The sequence below is a fragment of the Microtus oregoni genome, unplaced genomic scaffold (genome assembly GCF_018167655.1).
Source record: "Microtus oregoni isolate MIOR12 unplaced genomic scaffold, Mior012 000016F_ref0000370, whole genome shotgun sequence".
In the NCBI taxonomy this organism is placed as follows: Eukaryota; Metazoa; Chordata; class Mammalia; order Rodentia; family Cricetidae; genus Microtus; species Microtus oregoni.
Genome location: NW_024543075.1, coordinates 3,987,209 through 3,999,027, shown reverse-complemented (window position 1 = coordinate 3,999,027; position 11,819 = coordinate 3,987,209). Strand labels below are relative to the sequence as shown.

Sequence of the window (11,819 nt, the reverse complement as noted above, 5' to 3'; positions counted from 1 at the left end):
AGAGGGCAGAAAAGCACTGAACTACATCTCGATCCCTATCATCCTCCCTGCAGGCATGCATTGACTGCAAGGTGGGGTCCGTGACACCTGCCCCCTTCCAGAGGGGTAACATAGATGACTTAACAGACAGGTACTCTGTAGCACCTGTCCTCAAGACATCTGCAGAGTTCATTTCTGACCCTTCAAATGTACTCTTGACTTCCGAGGGAGGAAAGCGGGGAGGGGACGGCAAGATAGATCCCAAAAGGAACTCTCTTCTCACACCTGGGCTCCTGAAACCTTGAAGTCTTGGGGTGGCCCTGAGATCATGAGCCCTGCTTGTGAAGCCTGCAAGGAGGCAGCTGCAGGAGAAAGCTATGGGCAGCCTAGGAGTAACCAACAAGCGGGAGCAGCCTGAGGACGCTGAAGCTGGCAGGGGGTGAATGGCCTCCACCAGGGAGGGGACAGAGGACACTGAGCTGTAAATGCCATTATAGACAAGACACCTGCCAGGTCTGAAAACCAATAAGAAGCTGAGGAAACAGGAAGGAGGCTGATAGTCAGGACAGGATCTCTGAAGGTCTCACAGGGTGGCTGGCAGCCAGAAGGCACCCAATGTCACCTGCTCAACACTGTGTCACCGTGTTTTAGTATCCTGCAGTTCAAACATTGAGCTAATGGATACTTGCTCAGGGTTCTCAGAAGAGTGACATGCTCCTACTTCTGCGTAGTGGCAGCCACAGGCTCCGGGATCGAATTGTGAGTGGTCAAAGAGGAGAAAAAAAAAACAGAAACCAGGGAAGGAGAAAAGAGAGGGAGAGAGAGCAAACTGTGTAACACTCTTTGTCACGGTCCTATTGCTTTGAAGAGACACCATGACCAAGGCAATTCTTACAAAAGAAGACTGGAAGCTGGGCGGTGGTGGCGCACACCTATAATTCCAGCACTTGGAAAGCAGAGGCAGCCGGATCGAGGCCAGCCTGGTCTATAAGAGCTAGTTCCAGGACAGCCAGGGCTACACAGAGAAACTTTGTCTCAAACAAACAAACAAAGGAAAAGCAAGCTGGGGGTTTGCTCACACTTTCAGAGGTTTAGTTCATTATCATCATGGCAGGGAGCACTACCACGATGTACTATTGGTACAGTAGCTGAGAACTACATCTCGATCCCAAAGCAGAAAGAGAGAGAGAGAACCTCAGAGACACACTTCCTTCCCCAAGGCCACACCTAATCCTGCTAATCCTATCAAAGAGCTCCAATCCCTGGTGGCTAAGCACTCAAATATATAATAAGCCTTTTCTATTTAAACACCACACTGTGTAAGGAATGAAGCCAATCCAGAAGGATATACTAGTATATGGGTAACGAATGGAAATGGTAGTGACTTACACACATTCCTGTATTTTCTTTCCTAAGAAGGAAGTCCAGAGTTGGATAATGAGGACTAATACGTTCACTCCATAATTTTTAAGGGCCCAGGTTTTCTTTACTAGGCTTTGCCACCTTAAACACTTGGTCTTTATTCCATTTGTTAGATAGTTTTAAAAGGCAGCTGTTGAGAGACAGAAGGCAGAAAGAGAGGTTTTATTCATAGCAAGGGGACATCATATCACCCACATGTGTGGATGGCCAAAATGCCTACCGAGGAAAATGGGAGGTGGCCCCTTATAGGGGTGGAAATTACTTCTGTAGTCTGCAAGGGATGCTGGGATGTGTAGTCCTTCAGCAGGGAACTGTCATTTCTCCCTAAGAAGGCTGCTAAATTTTCTAGTATTGCATCCACACTCAACCAGAAGAAAAAGAGAAGAACGGAGGGTACCCCATCCCTCACATGTCTGGTCACATAACTATACAAAGGCAAAGAAGCCTGGAGAATGTGTTCTGTTTTCCTAAAGAAGAAAGTAAGACCCTTCAGTACCTAGCAGCCTCAACCTACAGACAGTCTCAAACAACCAGTAAGAGAATCTGCAAAGGTTGAATCCAAACTAAGACCCATACATACTACAGCTGTTTGTCTTTCTGCCAGGTCCCACTTGAACCTGCCCAGGACACAGTCTCCCCACCCCATCCTCTATTTCTTTCTTCTTTCATTGTCTGAGATGAAGTTTCACTAAAATTTACTATAGAGCCCATACGGACCTGGAACTTGCAGTGTTCCTCCTGCATTAGCTTCCCAAACTCTGGGATTTCCAATATGTACCACCAACCAGGCAGGAGCCTAAGATTTAGTGGGTGAAACAAACTATGTTTACTCAGATTTTTCCTGTTATTGAACATCTAGATGGTTTACAATCTTGGATACAAAAGACGTTACAATCTTGGATACAAAAGACATCTCTCTCTCTCTCTCTCTCTCTCTCCATATATATATATATATATATATATATATATATAAATTTTCCCTCTCAGAACAGTTATAGGAAGCAAAGCTAACATGCATCACCAGAAACAGTTCTGAGGCTGTTGATCAGTCTTGGGGACTGATGTCTAAAAAAGATTGGCTCAACTTCTCTCCAGATCAGAGTGCTAAGAACGTCTCTGGCTGTATTCACTTCCCTGAATGTGGGCACTTCCACGAGATAGGTAAGGCTAGAGTAAGATCCTGTCTCTAAAAAATAAAATAAACAAAATTATGCTTTAGGACTGGCATTTAAGTCAACAGCAGAGTGTGTGCATAACAAACTGGAGGTCAGGGCTCCGTCCCACCCACTACAAAAAGAAAAAAAGAATACAGTCCAGAATATAGAAAAATGCTTTTAATGAGAAGCATGAAATTTCAACTAAGTTGAGAAATATGAAAATGCTGGAAAAGTAGGTTCACAAATTGATATTTGTCTGTATAAGCTTAATTCATTGATTCTTCCCCATGTTTGTTTCTTTTACATTTTCTACCACACACACACACACATTTGATGCTTACTATTAAATTGCTTTATTAGCATATCATGATCTAGTATTACAAATCTTCTTTTCACAGACTTGATGTATTCTTTGGTCTCTATTCGGGGTGCAGCTGAGGTGGAAGGGGACCGGTCATGGATGAGGCACTGCTGTGGTGTGGCCCAGCCTCTTTGGCTGTTGGTTGTGCTGCCCTGCCTTTTCAGGTAGAGAACTTTGGCCCAGGCCACATGAGGCTCCGGCTCTTCCCTTTCTACTCCTTCCTCATTTCTCCAGCTACAAATTTTGGTGCCTTCCAAGGGCCAAAGTACAAGAGGCACCTGCTGCTAACCAGGATCCAGCGGCCTCTCTGTGGATCAGGAGGACGAGGCCAGCAGGGCTCCAGAGGGCAGTGAAACTCCAGACAGGAGTAAGCACTGTCTGCTTTCCCCCTTGACCTCAGGACCTCCAGCCCTTCTGGTATGTGCCTCTCAATCCTGATGACTTGGATGTAAATATATGCTGATTTTCTGACCAAGCTTCTAAGTGGAACTGGGTGCCTCCAAGACCCTGCTTCCCATTCTCTCTCTGGGCTGCTTCCCAACCTTGTTCCTAACCATCTCTCAGGTCGCTTGCCTATCAGGTCTATTCTTCTGAAGCAGGCCTTGTGTTTTTGCAGATAGGGTGAGGCCTTCCTACAGGGACTCCTTGGTTTCTCTGCTTTGCTCCTTAAAAAAACAAAAACAAAGTCGGGCGGTGGTGGCGCACGCCTTTAATCCCAGCACTCGGGAGGCAGATGCAGGCGGATCTCTGTGAGTTCGAGACCAGCCTGGTCTACAGAGCTAGTTCCAGGACAGGCTCCAAAGCCACAGAGAAACCCTGTCTCGAAAAACCAAAAAAAAAACAAAAACCAAAAGACTCTCAGGTGGCAGGTGTGCTGGGAATGAGTTTTCAGCTTTATAGATTTATCACACCAATAGAAACCAGCCATTGTTCCCCTACACTACACAGGCTTTCTCTTTTTTCCTTGTAAGGGTATTTTTAGAGAACATTTCCGCCAGTGTTGTACTACTTCCCACCATCAATGTGACTCCCTGGGCCTAAGGAAACCTTGCCCTCTGATGGCAGACCAGACCACGCCCATGTGAGCTTTGGCGCCCTCCTTCCCAGGGTAAGGCCGGAACTGGCCATTTCCTTTAAGCCCTGGCTGGCTCTAGAGTCTTGGGTCTCTGACATGAGGCTTCAAAGCTGAGAAAAGGCCACTCCATGTCCCACTCCCTAGGGACTGCAGGTATTCGCAGCCTGCAGACAAGATGGAGGTGAGACGCCGGTGCGAACCTACAAGCAGAAGGAGCGCCAGCAGAATTCTGGAGTTCAGGTAGAAGCTTCGTGATCCTGTAAAGTGTTGGGAGAGGAGGTCGCTAAAATTCCCGCGGTTCAGCATCTCTGTTTCTAAACAAGGTGCAAAGATAAAACCCAAGAGTTGTTTAGACCTGTAAAGCGTTGGAAACTTGGGAGAATTTTTCCATAACAGGTCGCCAAACAGACGCAGTAATTCCTAACATTTGCACGCGGTCCGACTGAAAGTGGACGCGCCCTCGCAGGCCACGCCCTTTCCGGTACTTGCACTACCCAACGCCGACGAGCTGCGGGGCCCGGCCCCTAAGCAGTTCGGCTCCGCCCTCGAACCGCTCGCCCACCAGCCTCTCAGAGCCTGGCCACGCCCTTCGTCCCGCCCCTTGATCCCCAACCCCGCCTACAGTCCTTCATCTCAGCCCACCCGAAACCCCTCCTCTTGTCCCTGGGCCGGCCCCAGACGACGCCCCCGAGCCGGCCAGCCCTTGGCTCAGTCCCTTGCCGAACAGACTGGTTGATTCTGTCTTTCCTCTCTGAAAAGGTTGCAGCATTCCAGCAATGTCTCGGAAGAAGGATTGCGGTCTCTGCGCAGGAGAAACACCCACACTAGGAAAGCTATCTCCCTTCAAGGGAACTCGGAAGGGAGTTACAAGAAGTGGGCGCTGGAGGATGGCTCGGAAGGAGCTGTCTTTGGGCAGGGTAAGCCTGCCGACCAGTGCTGGACTCTTACCTCGCGTGGCCTGACATCACCTCCTCTCCAAATTGTTACAGGCCATTGTCTCAGTCCCAGACAATGCAGTCTTGGCGCCGCCTACCCCATCACGCTCTCTGCTGCTTCAAGGCCCATGTACAGGATGGAAACTGAGAAACAGCCCTGCCCTCTTTTGTAGCCCCGAATTGTCCAGTCGCACACCCAACGATGTGTGTACCCAACACAGGGCCGACATACTGCGTGGGGCCGTACCGGATCAGAGCAGTGAGCTGCAGGGGGCCCAGAGGCAAGCACTCAACGGAAGACTCACAGATCTGTGTGTCCGAGCAAGGTTCAGTATTAAGGTGTTGAGTATTTTAACAAACTGTTAAAAGTTGTAAACATTGAAGCAGGCTAGAAAGACAGGGAAAAAAGTAAGGAGACATGGGAAGGAAAAGGAGCCCCTCCCTAGCTGAAAGTCAAGAATTCCGGCACAACTGACTTTTGTTGTGAAGACTGGCTGCATAGAAGCAATATGCTTCTTTTATACAGAAGTAATTTCAAATAACAATGTTAAAATAACAATGACCCATGCTTAAGCCCTGCGTGTATATGACCTTAGAATATGGGTTTACTTCTTTCCCACATTGGAACCTGAAAATTTCTGAGTTTCAAAGACAAAAGTTTACAGTAAAAGCTCCATGCAGCTGGGCATGAGGTTGCATGCCTTTAATCCCAGCTCTCAGGAGGCAGAGGCAGATGGATCTCTGTGAGTTCAAGGCCAGCCTGGTCCACAAAGACAGTTCCAGGACAACCAGAGCTGTTACACAGAGAAACCCTGTCTTCAAAACCAAAACAAACAAAAACCCTCCACGCAACCCTTGAACCCTAGTGTTTTACCTTATCAGCTGTAATACTGTCCAGTACACATCAGGAGCGCTTTATGGCCACATTTAAATCCTTTAGCAACCCTTTGATATGGAACTTCAGATGACACCGGCATCTTGCATGGCCACTGTAAAGATATTTAAGGGGGACCGTCTGGAGAGACCCACATTCCCACTTGGGCAGGTACTTTTCTATTTCCTATAAGCCTGCCCCCCCCCCATCATGTGTAAGTCTGTGTTAAATTCTCTTCTTAATTAATTCCAAATTTACTTCATACTGACTCATCCTGAAATTTCCTAGGGTGTAGTAAGAAGTCCAGTTTCATAAGCCTTGGCATGGAGCTGTGTCTTCAGCCCATGGGCCAACTACTGCTCAGAGAATCCAAATGGAATCACTGTCAAAACCCTACTCAAATGAGGCTGAGGGTGATGATACCAGCCTGTAATCTCAACACTTGGAAGCCTGTGGCATTGGGATTGCTAGCCACTCTGGACTACATGGTGAGTTGCAAGTCAGTTGAGGGTACCTAGGGAGACCCTGCCACAATAGAAACCTACCTAGGAGCCCGGCCGTGGTGGCGCACGCCTTTAATCCCAGCACTCGGGAGGCAGAGGCAGGCGGATCTCTGTGAGTTCGAGACCAGCCTGGTCTACAGAGCTAGTTCCAGGACAGGCTCCAAAGCCACAGAGAAACCCTGTCTTGAAAAAAAAAGAAAAAAAAAAAAGAAACCTACCTAGGGCCGGGGAGATGGCTCAGAAGGTAAAAGTACTAGCTGCACAAACCCGAGGACCTCAATCTGATACCTGGAACCCATGTAAGAAGCTGTATTCTGTGGCATGCAGCTGCAATCCTAGTACTCCTGTGGCTGAGATGGAGAGGCAGACACAGAAGGAGCCAGCTAGCCTATAGTAGACACCACTCTACTTAAAGTCTCTTGACAAGGGTACCTTAGCGTTGACTGTGCTCTAAGGAGCAAACAGTCGGAGACAGGAAGTGCACTCAATTTTTATTCTATTACAAGTGGTGATGAAGAACCAGCCTGCCTCCATCTTAGACTTAAAAGCCATCTTATTATTTCTTTCTATTTTTCTTTTTAAGATTTATTTATTTATTATGTATAGTATTCTGCCTGCGTGTATCCTTGCAAGCCAGGAGGAGGATACCGGATCCCATTAGAGATGGTTGTGAGCCACCATGTGGTTGCTGGGAATTGAACTCAGGACCTTTGGAAGAGCAGTAAGTGCTCTTAACCTCAGAGCCACCTCTCCAGCCCTAAAAACCATCCTATAATAAAGACAAACTAGGTTCATTCCTGTTTATGATTAAACCTGTTTCTCCAGGATTGAACTGTGCCCCACTTGTAACCTTGACTACACATGGTTCTGTACTGCCTGTTCCAGGAATGGCAATCATGTCTTTGTTTCAAAAAGTTGTTTATAGCCATCTTGCAACCCTACAGTTTGTTTCAAAAGGTTATCTGACCCCCTATGACCACCTTGTTATGACCACCTGCTGTTCTGACTTTCTTGTTCTGTCCACCTTCTACCACGACTTTGTTTGAGGAGGTCATTAGGACTAAATGGTCATGCTTATGTTCTGCTCCTGTAACCCCTATTTTGCCTGCCAGATCCCCCATTCGGGAAACCCCCTACCCTTGAGCTATGAAAGCCTTGTCTTCCTCACATCTAGTGGTGACCCCTCGAATCTCCCCTTAGGGGTTGACAGCCCGTATTCAGAAATAAAAAGTTTGCTTTAACTTATTGCTTGTTTTAATCAATTTGGCCACGATGATTTGAGTCAGTGGTCTTTTTCTTCCTATCGTTGGGCTTAACATTGTCTGAGATCTGACCTCTGTCTTTCAAGACCGGCTGATTTTAAAGGCATCTGCAGCAAAAGAAACGAAGGAAAGGAGAAAGGAGTCACTGCTCCAGACATCAGTTTCTGAAGGCAAGGAAAGGAAGGCTTTACAGGGGTGGGAGGGTGGGTGGAGGTGTGGGGGGTTTAAGATAATTGCATAAATGTTTTATAAGGAGGGGATGAAATAACTTGGATTTCTTGTTTTGAACACAGAGTTATAGTGGCTGATAGAAAAAAAACTCATCTTTAATATTTTGTACAGATGGAAGGCAAGAACCGGCTCCCAAATCTTGACCCTCTGGCTTCCACAGGCACAACCATACTCTTGCACGAACATACACACATACAGAGTTTTTGTTTAAACAGTTTCAGTTGTGTTTTTATTTGCTCACTTAACATCATAAATAAATGACTTCAAATTTCACACAGTTGCTTTTCCTTCAAATTCAAATGCTTTATGCTTTTTTTGAAGTTGCCATTTGGCACTTTCCCCCCAGGGATTGCTACTGCATTTTCTAAATACACTGGTGGGGACCACAGTTAAACAGGCTACTACAAAGGAGGGCAATCTCTGGTACCCCCTTAAGATGCTGATAGTATTCTTAGTTGTGGGTTTGTTATAGGAGAGTGGTTGACAAAGAACACATCCCTCAGGTTTTACCCAATGGTCCAAAAGGGGTGTTAGGTTAAATACGGAGGTGGGGAATGAATGGTTTAAGGATACTAAAGACAGCCCAAGATAATTTGGATCAGGATCTGAAACATTGTAATGCTACTCCATCATAGAGTTCTACAAGTGTAGCCTTTTGTTTTGTTAAGTTTTTGTTTTCAAATGCAGAGTTTTACAGAAGCAAGTGCTGGGTCTTCTTGTTTTCTCAAGAAAATATTTCATCCTAGAAACTCGCCTTTGAGTTTTTTTTTTTTCCACATGTAACTTTCTTCCTTTCTGTTGAGACAGAGTCTCACTTTGTAGCCTGGCCTCTGGCTGTCCTGCCTCTGCCTCTTGAGTGCTGAGACTAAAGGTGTATGCCACCATGCCTAGCTATAACTTTATTTTCTTGAAACCTAGACATTGCCACTTTGAGAAGAAATTCACTGTGTCCACTGTGCTCTTGCCTTTAAATTATGAAGTAAGTAGTACATTGACGAGATTGCTTAAATTTCTTTTCCCAATTTACAATCCTAATTCTCCCTAACCAAGTGTAATTTTTTTGTCATTGTAAAAAAAGATTATATGCTGGTTTTTGAGTTTTGTTTTAATTCCTAGTTAAAATAATTTTTAAAATTCTGGGAGAAACATGAACTGAGAATGACATCAAATGCCTACAGTTGAGGTGGCCCTTGCTTTTCAGCTCCAAGAAAAGAAAGAGAGAAAGAAAAGAACTAGTAGAATAAAGGGACTATGGTGCTGCCTTCCTTTGAGATAACTGGTGATTTTGTTTGTTTGCTTGCTTATATTTGTTCTTGTTTTTAAAGACAGGGTCTCCTGTAGCTCAGTCTGGCATCAATCTGGTGATGTAGCCAAGAGGTACCTTCTGTGTTCTGTTCTCTGCCAATTAGAGAATGAAAAGACACAGCAGTTGAAGAGGAAATCTGGGCTACAGTACACAAAATCAGCTGGTAAAGAAAGGCTTTCCTTAGGGCGAGGAAGCACACAGGGCACCTAGAGAAAGACCCTCTGCAGACTCAGGGGGCACTCAAGAGCCCCAAATCCGGTCTTTCTTTGAAGGCTGGATGGTTCTTTGAGACAGGATCTCACTATATAGCCCAGGCTGGCCTGGAACTCACTATATAAATCATGCTGGCCTCCAAACTCATAGAGACTTACCTGTCTCTGGATTCTGGAATTAAAGGCTTGGACCACTGTGGCCATATCAGCAATTTAGGCATAAGACTTTAAGGATCTTTAAGAGGGTCTCATACACAGATGCCAACAAGAACAAAGGCATCACCTGGGGAGAGGATGCCCTGATGGAGTGTTTGGAGAATTCCAAAAAGTACATCCCTGGAAGAAAAATGATCTTCACTGGAATTAAGAAGGGAGAAAGGGCGGACCTAATAGCTTATCTTAAAAAGGCTGCTAAGGAGAAACTCCGCTGCTATATTTATTACAAAACACATGTCTCATGACTTTTAATGTGTACCGTAATTTACTTCCTACCCCCAAATTCAGATCATGAACGGCTAACAGTGTTTTGTTGGACGGTCTTGATTAAGGATAAACTGACTTGTAGAAAAGTGGATGTGATCTTTTTTAAAAGTAATGATTCCAGTTGCATGAACACCGTCACTGTTCTCCCTTTCTCAAGATAAGATTGGACTTAATTATTAAAGTTCTACTTTCCACAAGGATGGGGTGTCACCTCAAACCTATTGAATGGTCTTATAATTAAATTTATATAATTGGACACATGAATATGTTTAAACACTGGGGAAATTCTGTCACCATCTCAGAAATGAGAAGACTCATTTGTGGTAAAGTTTGTACTCCCTGCTGTTACAGGCAATGGCTAAAGGTCAGGGGGCAACTGTCTATTCTTGACTCGATGGTGTTATTTTATTAGAATTCCCTAAGTCAAAGGATGCTGCCTTTTACCATTGAAAGGCACTTACTGTGGTCTATGTAGAATATATCAAATAGAGAGTATTTAGCACATGCTATAGTTGATCTATTAAGTTTTAAAAATGCTTTTAGAAACCAGCAACTTAGACCTTACTTTTAGTTCTTTATTATCTAAGATTAAATTGTAATTCAGAATTGTCCTTAAACATCCTTTCAGAAGCAAAACAAAACTGGAACTTCTATACATGTGTGATTGCTGGTGGCATTCTTTGCCAGCTTTTTATGGAAGGATTAAAATAAAGGAGATGTTTACAGCAGTAAAAAGGTAATTTAAAAAAAGAGGTGTCCCTCCCCTAGTTTATGCTTTGTCAGTTTGAATAATAACAAGGAGTCTGACAGGCCCACAATAAGACTACAACTTTTGGGCAAACAAGTCCTTATCTGGCTTTGAATTTGTGATGAGGCCGCTCTACAGACCGGGACTCCTACTATCAGAGAAAAAGCCTCCACAGCCTGTATTTTAAACTGCTAGAGTTTTCTTTTAGTTGAGGAGGGTGAAGAAGAAACCAGAAGTTTGCCATCTTTTTTGTTTGTCTTTGAGACAGTGTTTCTCTGTGTAGTTTTGACTGTCTGAAACTCACAGAGATCTACCTGCCTCTGGATTATTGGGATTAAGGGCGTGAGCCATCACTGCCCCGCTGAAATTTGCAACCTTTAATATTTATTCGTAGGTTCTCTTCCTACCTGTCAGAGGCTCCTAGTCCCATGGAAGGATAACCATGAACTTCCTGATCTACTCACCTCCACCTCAAAGTGCTAGGATTTCAGGTCCACGGCATCACAACTCATAAAACTGAAAAAGAACCCGCACCCTCACACAAGTTTAGGTAAGCCATTCTCTACCCTACGGCAGAAATGTATTTTCAGTAACTCTCCGTACTCTTTCAACTATCCAGCTTACCTCATCCAGTTAATTTAAAGCAATAGTAAATTAATTAATTAATTTTAAAAATGGAGCCGGGCGATGGTGGAGCACGCCTTTAATCCCAGCACTCGGGAGGCAGAGGCAGGCGGATCTCTGTGAGTTCGAGGCCAGCCTGGTCTACAAGAGCTAGTTCCAGGACAGGAACCAAAACCTATGGAGAAATCCTGCCTCGAAAAATCAAAAAAAAAAAAAAATGGAGAGAGTCTCGCTGTGTAGCTGTGACTGATCTGGGTTTCACTATGTAGACCAGATTGTCTTCAAACACATGCAGATCTTCCTGTCTTTGCCTCCTGAGATGCTGGTATTAAAGGCGTTTGCCACCGCACCTGGTTAAAATTTTATTTTTTATTTTTAAAATCTTATGTATATAGGCGTTTTGTTGGATGTATATGCACCACCTGTATGCAGTGCCTGGGGGAGCCGAAGAGGGCGTTGGGTTTACTGGAACGGAAGTTACAATAGATTGTGAGCTGCCATGGGGGTGTGAGAACTGAACTAGGTCCTTTAGAAGAGCAGCCAGTGTACTTAACTGCTTAGCCATCTCTCCAGCACACCCACCCCCCTTTTTTAAAACAAGGTTTGTCTATGTAACCCAGGGATTGATGCAATCCTCCTGCCTCAGC

The 11,819-nt window shown here is 45.0% G+C and overlaps 1 long non-coding RNA gene across 3 annotated transcripts; it reads left to right on the top strand.

Annotated features, from left to right (window-relative positions):
* Window positions 1-3,158: 3,158 nt before the first annotated feature.
* On the top strand, window positions 3,159-7,547 carry LOC121457759. 3 transcript variants are annotated; one of them, XR_005975779.1, is made up of 5 exons: window positions 3,159-3,336; window positions 4,139-4,234; window positions 4,391-4,475; window positions 4,754-4,911; window positions 5,103-7,547. It is a non-coding gene; the product is annotated as an uncharacterized LOC121457759 (long non-coding RNA). The 3 variants fall into 3 exon arrangements; XR_005975778.1 differs by having other exon boundaries at window positions 4,148-4,234; window positions 4,754-7,547; XR_005975777.1 differs by having other exon boundaries at window positions 4,754-7,547.
* The last annotated feature ends 4,272 nt before the right edge of the window (window positions 7,548-11,819 follow it).